This window comes from Dromiciops gliroides, chromosome 1 (genome assembly GCF_019393635.1).
Source record: "Dromiciops gliroides isolate mDroGli1 chromosome 1, mDroGli1.pri, whole genome shotgun sequence".
In the NCBI taxonomy this organism is placed as follows: domain Eukaryota; kingdom Metazoa; phylum Chordata; class Mammalia; order Microbiotheria; family Microbiotheriidae; genus Dromiciops; species Dromiciops gliroides.
Window position 1 is genome coordinate 627199181 of NC_057861.1, and position 15457 is coordinate 627214637.

The 15457-nt window shown below is 42.4% G+C and overlaps 1 protein-coding gene across 1 annotated transcript in view; it reads right to left on the bottom strand.

The window, feature by feature from the left end:
- LMF1 (lipase maturation factor 1) overlaps positions 1-15457 on the bottom strand; it is a 710851-nt gene that overhangs the window by 27857 nt on the left and 667537 nt on the right.

Here is a 15457-nt window from a genome sequence, read left to right on the forward strand (position 1 = left end):
TTCAGTTTTTTTTTTTGGGGGGGGGGTATTTTCATTTCTTTTAATTTTTCTCAATTACATGTAAAGATATTTTTGAGTTCCAAATTTTTCTCCCACCTTCCCTTCCCTCCCCGGGCCAGCAAGTAATTTGATAGAGGTTATACATTACTATCATGTTAAACATATTTCCACATTAAACAGAACCAAAGGGGGGAAAAACACAAGAAAGAATAAATAAGGAAAATAACAAAAAAGCAACAACAAAAGTGGAAACAGTATGCTTCAGTCTGCATTCTGACTCCATAGTTCTTTTTCTGAATGTGGAAGGCATTTTCTACCATAAGTCTTTTGGCATTGTCTTGGATCATTATATTGCTGAGAAGAGTTAAGTCTGTCACAGCTGATCATCACACAATGTTGTTGATACTATGTACAATGTTCTCCTGGTTTGGTTCGGTCCATTCTTGAAGGGCAGGGACTCTGTGTCTTCTATCACTTTGGCATCTCCCGATCTCTTCTTTCTCCTTGCCCATTTCCCAGCTGCCAAGGACCTAGCAGAGGGCTCTACCTAGTACATAGTAGTACAGAGTAGCTCTTCCTGTGTCCTTGATGAATGGGATGTTCCAGGTTGGGGAAACTGAAGTCACCTCAAAAGCATCCTCATGGTGCTAAATAAATCCAGCTCTCTCGGAGATGAGAGAAAGGAATGATTTAACCTTTCCACACAATCCCACCTGGCACCATGAAGGCATGTGCTGGCATATCCTAGGCTCAATTTCCTTTGGGATGTGGTTGAGATTCATCTGTTACTTTGAGTAGCAGCCTCCCAGACAGCAGAAGTGAGTGGACTAAACTGTCATCAGAAGAGCTGGCTTCTCGTGCTGACCCCTGACTGTGGACAGTTCATTCAAACTCTCTGGGGTTCATTTTCTCTATCAGTTAAATAGGAAGGACACTGATCTTCCTTGCTGCACCTCGCAGGATTAGATAAGAAAAAATGGGATGATACTTATAAGAGGAATCGGGGCTCTTCAGAGGAAATGAGGACTATAACTCATGCATATTATGATGATTCTGAAGATTAAGTGTGTAAGCATAAGAGTGTGATGTGGTAGAGACAGTACTAGACTGAGAGACAGGAAACCCAAATTCTAGACTGGAATCTGCCATTACCACACTTTGTGACCACAAGCAAATCCTGTTCTCTCTCTGCCCTTCAATTTTCTCTTCTGTAAAATGATTAGACGGTCTCCATGATCTCCTCCAGCTCTGACATTCTTTAAGTTCTAGTCTCTGCCAAGAGTATCACTCCAGAGGTTAAGCAAGGCATGTTAAGCAAGGCAGGACAACCTCTGGGAGTGTGTGTAGGGTGGACAGACAAGTCTCCAGTGTCAGGCCACCAGACAGCATTCTCAGTAGAACTATACTGCTCGTCCTACACACTGAGCAAACAAAAAAAAAATCTCATGGATCTTACACACCCCAGGACCCCTGAAGCTGGGTGATGATTTCTTTGTTCATTCAGTAACCATTTATTAAGCACCTACTATGTACAGAATCACTGTTTCACTGAAATGCATCTCAGATAAAAGCCCCAGATATTTCAATTTCCCCACAAAATATCCTCCTTTTCCCAAATTATTTTTGCAAGTAAACAGCAGGGGACACTGTGGGAGAGCTAAACCCCGCAGCTGTACCTGCAGACTGTAACTAATCTAGAACATCAATTACAACAAGGGTTTACTAGGCAAATCTTTCATAATGGGAGAGTTTGTTTTTCTCTGTTGCTATGGGAAACAGAAAGAGAAGTGAGTGGAAGCTGCCAAATGCTGAGGAGAGAGAGGCTCACACAATGGCAGATCTGCCCGGCTTTGGCCTACATTCTGCCTGAGATCGGACATGTTCCTTCTTGCCAAGTTTGGGGTTTTCAAAGTAGCCTTTGCTCAAGCTGCCACTTCAAGGTTTCTATTGCGTTAGGTGGATGTGCTTAGCTGCTGGTTAGTGACTATGTCTGTCCCAACAGCACAGGCTGGGGAAGAAAATTTCTCCTTTTTGTGTGAACTAGGACTTTGGTGGAATGTGGATGAAAGCTGGGCTGCTAATAACAACAGTAACAAGAGAGATGATGCACTTGGTTCTATGACACTTTGTAGTTTACAAGACGCCTTCCTCCTCAAAGTCCTGTGAAGTAGATGGTACAAGTAGAGCTACCCTCATTTTATAGCTGAGCAAACTGAGACCCAGACAGGGAAAGTAACTTGCCCATGGTCACATAACTAGTAGATGAGGACTTGAACCGAGGTCTTTTAACTTCAAGCCCAGTGCCTTCCACTAAAACTCTGAGAAAACTATGGTGACATTAATGCCTCTCTCTGTTCTCTCTCTCTCTCTCCTTTCTCTGTCCTCCCTTCCCCCCTCCCCTCCCCCTCTCTCTCACACACACACTCACACTCACACACACCACACAGAAGGACTAGGTTGAGAGGGTTATTTTCTCTTGCATGGTGTAATGGAGACAACAATGAATTTAGAGTCAGAAGACATGGACTTAAGTCCAGACTTTACCAGTATATGACTTTAGCCAAGTCCCTACTCTCTAGGTCTTAGTCTCCTCCTTTGTAAAAGGGGGGAACTAGCTTAGATTTATGTTTGAGGTTCCCTTCTCCTCTCTGGGCCTCATTTTGCTCTGCTGAAGGGTTTGGGCTAGCTGATCTCTAAGATCTCTTCAAGCTTGAAACCCTATGATCTATGATACCATGTAGCCACTGGACCTTGTACAATTAATGGGTTGACACCAAAAAGATCTGAATTATAAAAATAAAGTAGTAGTTGATAAGTACCACGAAAGGGACCTTGTTCCCAAGAGCAATGAAGCACTGCTAGCAGGTCAGGTAATAAATGAGTGCTGTGAATTAGCTGCCATTTTTTTTTTTTTTAGTGAGGCAATTGGGGTTAAGTGACTTGCCCAGGATCACACAGCTAGTAAGTGTTAAGTGCCTGAGGCCAGATTTGAACTCAGGTACTCCTGACTCCAGGGCTGGTGCTCTAGCCATAGCTGCCATTTTATTAATGTGTAGTCATGGCCTGGCTCACCAAAGGAGGTGAGGATGACAGGCACATGTGGTGATAGCTGGCCGCTTGGCATGAACACTGAAAGCATTACTGTTCTGCATGGCTGGGAACTCTGCACATTTTGAGGGGGTTTAAATGATGTAAAGGCAAAGAGCAGCAGAGGCTTGAGTTTTAGGACTACTAGTCAGAGATAGAGGGTGGGTTATGCTCAGAAGTGTCACAAGAGAGATGAAGACAGATGCCAACAATGTGACCCCAGGTTCATTCAGTTGAGTTAGCCCTTAGAAAACAAACAGGATGACCACTCTAGTGGTCCTTAGGCTACTACTGGAGGGGGACAGCTAGGTGGTGCAGTGGATAAAGCACTGGCCCTGGATTCAGGAGGACCTGAGTTCAAATCCAGCCTCAGACACTTGACATTTACTAGCTGTGTGACCCTGGGCAAATCACTTAACCCTCACTACCCTGCAAAAATAAAAACAAAAATAAAAAAGGCTACTACTGGAAGCAGTCTTTGGTAGGGAGAAAGAAAACTGGACTTAATGCTCAAAGATCCAGGCTCTAATCTTGGGTCTGTAGTGTGGACCTTGGGCAAGTCATTTCTCCGGCTGCGTTCCCATTCCTTCTCTGAAAAATGGGGGATCTGGGCTAGATATCTGAGGTCCTCCTAACTATGATGCTCAATGATTTGTACATGGATGAGGAAGAGAAGTCATCAAGCTTCTATGAGAATGCCTTGTTATTATTTTTGTTTTTAATTTTGTTTTTTTTATTTTTTAGTGAGGCAATTGGGGTTAAGTGACTTGCCCAGGGTCACACAGCTAGTAAGTGTTAAGTGTCTGAGGCTGGATTTGAACTCAGGTCCTCCTGAATCCAGGGCCAGTGCTCTATCCACTGTGCCACCTAGCAGCCCCCTATTGTTATTATTTTTAAAAAGTCTTGCATACTACAGAAGAAAACTCAACAGAGGAATGAATGAAAAGCAGGTCACGGAGAAGGGATCGATCAAACCATTCCTGAAAATGATGTATGCCTTTAGGCTGAGGTCTCAATCATCTCCTGTGATTTGCAGGCGACCTGCCATTCAGTTGGGGGGAAAAGAGGGGGAATTGTTAAGTGATTGTACTTCTATGGGAGGAAGTCCTGGGGTCAATTAATAGCGACTCTGAGATTTCTTCTCACTTGAGATCAGTGCTACAAGGGTCCCAGGATCACAGGAAGATGGGCACCTGTGCTCTTTGTTTTCTGCTCAGAAACTGATAGACATGGTCTTTGTGCCTAAATTGAGTGGCCTGAGTTCAGGTCATATCACTTTTTATGTGACTTTCCCCTCTCTGAGCCTCCTCAGTTTCCTTTTCTGTAAAAGAAGATTAGACTGGATGACCTCCAAGATCCCTTCCAGTTTAGAAATTCTTTGGCTCAAGGTCTGGCATAGCATAATCCATTTATTTCCTTAAATGTGAACTATATTTTAAGAGTAAAGAGGGGGTTGAATGTCTAATAGCTTGTGAGGGAAAAATCCATCCTCTTCTCAATAATTCTCAGGAACTCAGCAGCGAGGTGACAAAGGCTTTATTTTCTTCTCATGAGAAGGAGGCACCCTAGTGTGCAGCTAGTGGGTGTCCCGAAAGGGGGCTCGCAGGCCCTGTTTTATACCCTAGTCCCTAACGCGAATGGACCTTCCCCTTTTTCATCACTGGCCGGGGTTACAATCTACGGGCAAAAACTAGCTAATCAGAACGCAGTATTCCCACCCCTCTTCCTTGTATGGGCATAACTCAGGAGTGGACCTTATGCTTCCTTATATGGACAGAACTCTGGAGAGGACCTAATTGAGACCAGGGCTCCTTGAACCATGTGACCTTGCTAACCTGAGGGGGAGGAGGGGATCTGAGACCTTTGTCCTACAAACAGGTCAGGGGAGTATGACTGACTGTTATATCCACATTGAGAGGAGACAATTACCCATTTCTCACATAGCTGAATCATTGAATGCATCAATGCATTTATTAAGTACACCTATGCACAAGGCACTGGTAATACAAATACAAAGAATGAAAGAATGCCTACTCTAAGGGAGCTTATACGCTAACAGGGAAGATAATAAATGATAAGGGATAATAATAATAAGATATATAAGCACATGTAGAAGTCTTTGATTTCTGGCCTCATTAATGGATCAATATGAAGAAAAATCCCTTCCTTGGCACCTGCAAAATAATCCTAGAATCTTTAGGTATGAAGGGATAATAGGTAAACCATAGCAGCATGGTACATTAATGGGCGTTCTGTGGATAGACTTTGGGAGATGGAGTAGAAACAAAAGGTAAGTATTTTCAGTAGCCCTTAACTGAAATTTAGCACAGCCTTAAATTATTAATTAAGAAAAAAAGTCCACCCATAGGCTTCACTAGACTGCCAAAGGGGTCCGTGACCCAAAAAACTGATGAGCTCTTGATACAGCAGGAAGATGTCAGGACATCTGGGTTAAAAGTCCAGTTGACTAAACTCTGTGATTGAGGACAAGTCACTGAGTCTCTTGAACCTTAGCTTCTCCATCTGTAAAACAATCCTTGCCTCGTTGGCCTCTTAAGGCTATTGTGAGGGGTGCTTTGTAAAGCTTTAATCATCATATAAATATGAGTTTGTAGTTACTGTTGATGTGCCTTTCAGAATCACTGGTTTCCTTTAAGCCAGTCCTAGTGCCGCCCTCTACAGGAAGCCTTTCCTGACCCTCCCACCTGCTCCACGCTTCCCCCTCCCCCTCCTCTAGCTCCCTTGGAGTCAGTTTTTTTTTCTTGTTAGACCGTAAAATCCTTGAGGGCAGGGACTGTTGCAGTTTTGGCTTAGTATCCCCAGTGTTTACCATGGCACCTGGCATATACTAGACACTAAAGGGGGTTGTTTTTATTATTGACAATTATGGTCATCCATTTGGGAAATTTCTCTGTAAATAGTTAATTCATCTATAGAGGGGAGATTCCTCTAATTCTCATGAGGTGAACAACTTTCTTTTTTTCCACTCTAAATAGTATTTTATTATTTTCCAGTTACATGTAAAGATAGTTTTCAACATTTGTTTTTATAAGATTTTGAGTTCCAAATTTTTCTCCTTCCCTCCCTCCTCCCCAAGACAGAAAGCAATCTGATATAGGTTATATATGTACAATTAAATTAAACACATTTCTGCATTAGTCATGTTGTGAAAGAAGAATCTGAACAAAAGGGAAAAACCTCAAAAAAAGAAAAAAAAAGTAGAAACAGTATGGTTTAATCTGCATCCAGATTCAACAATTCCTTTTTTTGGATGTGGAGAGCATTTTCCATCATGAGTTTTAGTGAACAACTTTCTAAGCCTATTTCATCGGTTATTTATCCGTCCATCTATCTATCTATCCATTCATTCATTCATTCATTCATTTATGTATGCATCCATTCATTTATTTAGTTAGTTGTTTTGGAATCACTGGTTTCCTTTAAGCTTATTTATTTATTTGTTTCTGATGTAATTTCTGTTGTTCATCAAACTTTTTCCTCTCTATCCATCAGGGGAAACATAACCTAGCCCAGTACTCTTGTCTCTAGTCAAAATAAGTTACTTCTAAGTAGGTTATCATCTTAGTTTGTTAAAAAGACTATGGGGGAAGTTACAGAAAATAATCAACAAGAAAAAAGTAGCATGTAAGGTTAAAATAAACGGTTGCCACCTCCATTTGAAAGCAGCTTTTAAAAAAGCTATTGTAATTTTTACCAAAATTGCTTTGTTCAGCAGCATTTGTTTTATTACACAAGGTACAAAAATGTTTTGTTATTTGTTCTATTGAAAATATGTGTTGACCTTGAAATGAAATATACTTTAATATATGAAAAAAGAAAATTATTGTCATCTCAGTCAATCCTACTCCTGTTGCTGCTACATTGTCCCTAGCAGACCACAAGACTGGCGTGCCAGGGAAAAGCCAAACCGCTCTGTTCTGTACTCCCTAGGACCGTGTTTCCTCATCTGACTTTCTTCCCACTTCTCCCTCCTTTATCTGGGTTTTGATCCCATCAGCACTATCGTTCCCTCTAGAAAGCCACAGCAATTGACTTCTTCATCCCTGTGACTCCCTAGACCAAAACATCCTTCCCTGCTCACCCTTCTCTCTATATGTTTTCTCCTCCATTAAAATGTAAGCCCCTTGAAGGAAGGAACCTCTTAGCTTTGGTATTTGTTCCCACAGTGCTTGGCACATAGTAAGTGCTTACTAAATACTTTTTTTGTGTGGGGGGGGCAATGGGGGTTAAGTGACTTGCCCAAGGTCACACAGCTAGTAAGTGTCAAGCATCTGAGGCCGGATTTGAACTCAGATCCTCCTGAATCCAGGGCCGGTGCTTTATCCACTGTACCATCCAGCTGCCCCCGACTAAATACTTTTTAATTCATTCATCAAAATTCAGATAGCAATGGTTCTGGGACAAGATTTTGTTGTTGTTCAGTCGTTCCTGACTCTTTGTGACCCTGCAGACTATATCACACCAATATACCCCATGGAGTTTTCTTGGCAAGGAAACTAGAGTGGTTTGCCATTTCCTTCCCTGGTAGGTTAAGGCAAGCAGAGGTTAAGTGATTTGCCCAGGGTCACACAGCTATTAAGTGTCAAGCGTCTGAGGCTGGATTTGAACTCAGGTCTTCCTTAAATAGGTAGGTAGATAGATAGATAGATAGAGAGATAGATAGAGAGATAGATAGAGAGATAGAGAGATATAGATACACACACACACACACACACATATACATATATGCCCAGTGCTCTGTTCACTGAACCACTGTTCAGCTGCCTCTCTGGGAGAAGACATTATCTTGCAATGCTTTCACAATTTATGTTTTCTTGGTTATCACATAGGTGATAAAGTAACTGCTACTTATATTTGAATAAGTATTAGGGTGCACACACTTATCTTCTGTAAACTCACTGAAAGCATCACTGGTCCTGTTCCAGTAGCAGAGAGGATAATGAGGACCTCATCCTGGTACTTAATATGGTAGCCCAATATACATGATTTTGATTTCTTCTGCTAGGTCTCAGTATTTAAAAGGCTTTTAGTCCATACACCTGGAGATTCTGAATATTTGGTGCAATAACAAGACTGATCTATTTAAAAAGTTGTTCTTAAGGGTTTTTTGGTTTTTTTTTTTTTTTTTAGTGAGGCAATTGGGGTTAAGTGACTTGCCCAGGGTCACACAGCTAGTAAGTGTTAAGTGTCTGAGGCCGGATTTGAACTCAGGTACCCCTGACTCCAGGCCTGGTGCTTTATCTACTGCGCCACCTAGCTGCCCCCAAGGTTTTTTTTTTTTTAATCAAAATTATGCCTGGATGATCGTAGATGACATTTTAGTCTATGATGTTGCTATGAATCCTGGACAGTTTATTGGCTGAGGTTATCAAAGATATTTTGAGGTTTGTATTTGCAGTGTGGAAACTTGTCTGTCTGTCCTTGAAGGACTGCTGTGTAATTCTAGGTATCATGTCATGACATGCCAGGCACTCTGTAAGTGCTAGTTATTTGTAGCCTGCACTGATGTCCTGCACAGTTACTACCATTTCCTTGCATAATTGGTATTGGTCCCTCTCTGGACTCCTGAAGAATAAACCTTCTGTAATTTCTAGTGGGGATGACCTGTTCCTGAATGCCATCATCAACCCTTGCATAAAGAGACCCACCGACCAGGAGAGAGAATGGGATTTGAAGTCAGAAGCCCTCTGTTTGAATCCTTGCCCCAACAATTAACTAGCCGTGTGGCCTCAGTTTTTTCATCCGTAAAATGAGGACAATAATATTTATGCCACTAATCCCAGAGGGCTATCACACAAGGAGTGTTTTGGAAACCTTAAAGCTCTAATACTCATATAGACTGCAAACTCCTTGAGGGCAGGGACTGTCTTTTGCCTCTTTTTGTATCCCTAGCTCTTAGCACAGTACCTGGCCTTGAAACTATGGCCTTGACTCCTTCTGGTGTGGAAATTCATTCCAGTTACTGCCCCCTTTCACAAAGAACAAGTACAGAGTCCATGTAAAACCTCTGAGACTCTTTCTACCAATCAGAAGGGAAGAATAATTTTTGTTTTTGTATTCTCAGCCTTACATACATAAGACAATTGTATTTAGTTGTTCACTGGAAGAAAGTAGATGGGGCCTTTTTGGATGTCTGTGAAAAGACAGGCTAATGTTTCCCTTCCCCAAGGACAGAGGCAGAGTCATATAGTGTATAGGGACCTAGAATAGGGTCATCTGGGTTTTGAGTACTGTTTCCGACACTTCCCACCTAGGTGACTATGGCTGAGTCACTGCCTCTCTGAGCTTCTGGCTCATCCATAAACGGGGATAGTGGTTGCTTGTCTGTACTACCTAATATGAAAAATCATTCTGACTAAAGGACTTTATAAAGCACAAGGAACTCTAGAAATATGGGTTATCATTACTCTTATTAAGGGAGACATGCATCATATTACCTAGCTCTCCAGCTCTGCCAGCACTTCTGAATAACACCCTACCTACTTCAGAGCTGCAGTCCCAAGAGAAGCCAGAAACCAGATATAGACAGAAGTGTGTGTGTGTGTCTGTGTGTGTAAACAAGGATAAAAGAAAACATTCAATCCTTAGAAAAGAAAATGAAAAATATAATCATTTATTTCTGAACTATTATGATCTTAAATGCCACTGACCTGGTAAGTAATCAGGTGGTTCTCACAAACCAGTCAAATTCAAGAAGCCAATTTTTGAGTTATTAGAAATTGGGATCCAAAGATACCCATGACAGACATGACAGGCTCCAGGCCTGCTGATTTCAATAGGCATGCATCTCTCAAGGGCATAATTCCTTGAGTTTGCCCCAACTCTCTCACAGGGTAGAATTTTTAGAGAAATTTCTCTGTGACTAAATGTTGGGCATTTGGCGGCTGGCAATAAAATGTCAAAGTCACCTGTCAGGAGCCAAAAAGCAATGGCAGCCATCTTCCCCGCATTTGTGTAAGCTGACAGCAGCTTGTCAGCAGCTGGCTATGGCAAAGCTTCAAGGGATCACCCTTCCTTTCAATCACTACTCTGACTGAAACAAAGGCCTTTTAAATATGGCCAGTGAATCTTAAACATCAAGAGCATGTCTACTACTTTGAACTATTGAAGCTTAAAACTGCACTAAGATTTTGGGGATACCTTATATTAAGAAGAAACTACTTTTCATCTTTAAAGAATGACCTTCGTTAAGCAATCCTGGCCCAGGCCAGGCAAGCTTTGGTCCTTTGTCAAATGAGGGGGTTGAACAGCGTTCACTTCTGCTCTGAGCCTCTGAATCTAAATGCCACATTTTTTGTCTCCAGATGTGTGTATCATAAAGGCTTAGGGAAGACCTATAGAAAGTCAGAACTCAAGAGGACCTGCAGAGGTCACTGAATACAGCCATGCTTGAGTAGGAAGCTCCTCTACACCTCTCCCAAAATGTCATGCAGCCTCTGCTTGAAACCTTCCCAAGCAACCTCTGCCACTTTTAGATAGATCTAATCGTTGGGAAGGGTTGAAATCTGTGTCCTGACTTCCACCAACTGCTGCCCATTCTGCCCTCTGGGGCTCTGCAAATCAGGGCTGATGGTTTTCACATGACAGCCCTTCCAGCTTTTGAAGAGCTCTCATATCACCTCTGAAATCTTCTCTTCTACAGACTACACACCCACAGTTCCTCCCACCAATCATCCTGTGGCATGTGCTGGTTTACCTTTATCTTGATATGGTCCAGTCTGTCCCACACCCTTCCTAAAATATGGAACCCATAGAGAACACAATCTTCCAGATCTGCTCTGAGTTGGGCACCGAGGGCAGCTGACATAAGGAAACAGAGAAGGAACACTGGCCAGACAGTATAGATAAGACTCTGGTGCAGAAAACAGTTTGCACCAGAAAAAGCAGCTTTCTTGGGTGATACAGGCTTTTTTTTTTTTTTTTTTTGAAGCAGCTCCTGCCCTGCTGACCCAAGGACAGTCAGTGATCCTGGAGCGAGTGGCTTCATCCAGACCTACTGTCTCTTTTATTTCAAACTGTGTGAAGAGCTGGCTATAGCCACAATCTTTGCTGCCTGGTAGGAGAGGGATAAGCATACCTAATGCAGATTAAATGAAATTCCATTGAGGGATAAATAAAAAACCATGGCCCAGGGGAGCCTGTTATGTCACTGCAGAAGAATCTCAAAAACAACTGATAGCAAATAGGAAAAAGCCAGAGACAAAAGCAGAGCTTAGAATCATAGCAACTTTTGAACTCTTCCTACATTACTGAAGGATGTGCTATGCCTGTGTTTTAGGTCACTAGCCTTTTGTGTCTCTAGTGAGTGGCTTGCGTTCAGAAAATATCACCTACTGGCTTCTGTTCCTAGGAAAAATGAAGTGATTTTTCAGGGAAATTAAATACTTAGTTCAAAATTGGGTTCCAGGGGAGACTGCCATTTATTTGGTTGTACCAATCAAATATGATTTTCAGAACTAATACCTGATTGCCCCAGGTCACAGGTTTCTTACATAGCAGTGTCTATAACACTGTACTCATTCTAGGCAGGGTGGTCATTCCCTTCCACCCTGCCATTGATTTAGCAATCTCATAGAATCTCACGACTGCAAGGGATCCCAGAGGCCATTTAATTCAGTTCTTACCCTTCTGCTTGTCCAAGTGGCTAACCGGAGACCTTCAGTGATGCTCAACTCATAGCTTTCTAAGACAGTCAATTCCCCTTTGGGACAGCTCTGACCATTAGGAAAGTTTTTCTTATGTTGAAACTTACCTTTCTGTAAACATTGGCACACTGCTCTTAATTCTGTCCTCTGGTGCCAAGCAAAACACATGTAACCCCATATAACAGCCCTTTAAATACCTGAACACATTGATCAAGTTCTTCCTCAGTATTCTCTCTTCCAAAGGCAACATTCCCAGTTTCTTTAACAGATTCTTGTATGGCATAATATCAAGGTTCCTCACAATCAGTGTTGGTAATCTTTCTTTGGAAGCCAATGTCATTCCTCCAATGGCTTACTCAGAACAAAATATGGCAATCCTCAAGCTAAGTATGGTCTGACCAATCACCTCCCTCTTTCTGCCTTCTGCCTTTAGCAATGTTGCCTAGGCTTTTATGATTTCTAGTGCCACATCCAATGTTTGGTTCATATTTTCCCCATTCTGTACTTGTAGAACTTATTTTTAAAACCAAAGGTAGGCCCATTGTTCTGGCCTATCGGGCAAGGGTCTTTTCTGGATTCTGATTCTGTCATCTATTTTTTCTCCAGAAGATCATGCTCACTATGAGCTCTGCTCCATCCCTCCATCCCTCCATCCCTCCCTCCCCCCCCCCCCCCCCCCCCCCGCCTCTCCCCCCCTACTCTCTTCCTTTCTCTCTTTCTGTCTCCATCCTGGCTCCTTTCCTGCTACCTATAAACATGCCCAAGTCTCCCTCATCCTTAAAAAACAAACAAAAACCCCAAACATCCTTTGCTCATAACACCTTTCCTCCCCTTCTTAGTTAAACTTTGTGAAAAAGAGGCACTATATTCAATACCTATAATTCCTTTCCCCTATTTTTCTTCTAAATTCTCTGCATCCTGATTTCTGACACCATCATTCAAACAAAACTTTTTTTCCAAAGTTACCAATGATTCCATAATTGCCTTTTTCTTATTGCTCATCCTTCCGCACCCTCTTCTTGTGGACAGCCTTGCCTGGTGTGTGGGTGTGTGTGTGTGTGCGCGCGTGCGCGCACACGCACGCACATGTATGTGAGTGACACTGCTCTTTCTTGGTTCTCCTTCTACTTCTCTGACCATTCCTTTTGGTCTCTTTTTGCTAAACCTTCGTCCATGCCCACTAATTGTGGTTGCCCCTAAGACTCTCTTGGGCCCTCTTCTCTTTTCTCTCTATACTGTTTTGCTTGGTAAGTGCATTAGTTCCCATGGGTCCGATCGCTATTTCTATGCAGATGATTCATATATATATATATGAATGGGCACCTATTAAGCACTTAATATGTACAAAACATTATTTTTAGACCTGTAGATACAAATAGAAAAGTAAGATAGTCCCTGTGCTCAAGGAATTCACACTGTAATGGGGAAGACCACAGAAACAGAAGGTTTCAGCTACAAGTAAGACAGAAAGGTTCCCAGGTCTTTAAGGTGCAGTGGTAAAGTAGATGATATCATTGGTATCATATCAGTGGTAAAGTACATCATATCAGCTTCTCGTGTTGAACCTTTTATCAATGTCAAGGACTCTGGTAGTGAGAACTTTCTTTTCTGGGTCTTCTGTAGTGGTGGTTATAACACCAGCAGAAACAGTTGCCAGGCTGCATCTTCACAACAAGTTGATGCCTGGGGTAGGAACAAGGGGACTGGACTGGAAGCACTGATATCCCCAGGGCTCTTGGGAAAGTGAGGTAGTGGTCGAGGTAGTGGTGGTGGTTTGCCTTGACGTGCACAGACTGCTTCCTGTCTCTCCCTCAGGGAGCTTTGCTGCTTTAGCCAGGCACAACTGGCTAATTTTCCCCTAAGTGGCAGTGGGTCAGCAGTTGGTGGGGACTGCTGGTTCTTTCTCCACTGGAGTTGCTTTCTCAGATACTGGCTGTGGGGTGTGGGCTAGAAGCAGGACTAGTAGGCAGGGGGGTTCTGCCACTCCCAGAGTTCCTTGGCTTACTTGCCAATTGACAGCAGTTACTCAGAAATATAAAGAAGGAAGAAATCTAGCCTTGGTCTTTCTTCTGAGCTCCAGTCTTACATCACCAACTGCCTACTGGGCATTTCAAAAGAGATGCCTGAAGGCATCTCAAACTCAACATGCTAAAACAGAATCATTATTTTCCCCTGTCTCCCAAGCCCTTCTTACTTGTGAACTTCCTTATTAGGGTAGAGCATGTCAACATCCTTCTAGTTACCCAGATTTTGAAGGTGTGTCATTCTTGACACCTCACTCTTACTCCATAGATCCAATCAGTTGCCAAATATTGTCATTTCTACTGTCATGATATCTCTTGTATATGCCCCTTTCTACTCACAACCACCATCCTAGTTATCGTTATCTCTGTCTGGAATATTGCACTGACCTCCTAATGGGGCTCCTTGCCTCAAGTCTCTCTCCAGTCCAATCTATTCTCCACACAGATACCAAAGTGATCTTCCTAAAGAGTAGATCTGACCACATTTCCCTCCTGGCTTCCTACTACTTACAGGGTCAAATATAAAGTCCTTTGCTTGGCACTTAAAAGTTTTCATAACCTGACCCCTTTTTACTTTTCTACTCTACTTGTATTTTACTCCCTTACATTTAGCCCTGTTCTTGCATACTCTATTGTCCATCTTTGTGCCTTTGCACTGGCTGTCCTCCATGCCTAGAATGCTCTCCCTGCTTGCCTGGACCTCTTTAGAACCCATGGCTTCCTTCAAAACTTAGCTCAAATGTTGCTTTCCGCAGGAGGCTTTTTTCTGATCATCCCCCTTCCTCGTCACCCCCAGCCCCTGCTGCCAGAGCTCTCACCAACTGTTAGCTTACTTTTCATTTACTCTGGATGTATCATATATTTATTTGATGTCTTTCAAATTAGAATGTGAGCTTCTTGAAGGCAGGGACTGTTTTGGCCTTTCTTTATATCACCAACACTTAGTACACTGCCTGGCATGTAGTCATTGCTTAATAGATTTAACCACTGATTCACAGATTGATCCAAAGCTAAACAACCTTGATATTTCATTCATCAAATACAAATCTATGTGACTTTTCTTTGAATTCATTCAATCTGAGGCAAATACATACTTATTAGGGATCAAGAGGAATAGTAGATGGAAACCTGGGCTTGGAGTAAGAAAGACATAAGCTTAAGTTCTGCTTCTGACCCATACTGGCTTGTCCAAGTAACTCAGCCTCTCAGTGATTCAGGCAACTTTCTACAACTAGAAATTGCTGATCTGTATTGGCAGAAGGGGTTTCTTTACTGGAATTTCTCTATACCAGTAATAGCACGGTTCTGGATACTCCCCTTTCCCCATTTGATTGTCCTAGGTTTTGGGAGAGATGAAAATAATATAAGACATGGCCCCAAATTTCTTAAAGCTTATAGGTTTGCCCTTCTCTAGAGCAAGGCTTCTTAAACTTGTTCCACTTGCCCAAGAAATTTTTATGCAGCCCCTGGTGTATAGGTATATAAAATAGGCACACATAACCTTTTACTGTTGCCAAATTTTTGGCGACACCAACATTCAGTTACGCAACCCCATATAGGGTTGCAACCCACCATTTAAGAAACTGGGCTCTAGTTTAAACATCTCCAGTTTTGGGGAAGCTAGGTGGCACAGTGGATAAAGCACCAGTCCTGGATTCAGGAGGACCTGAGTTCAGATCC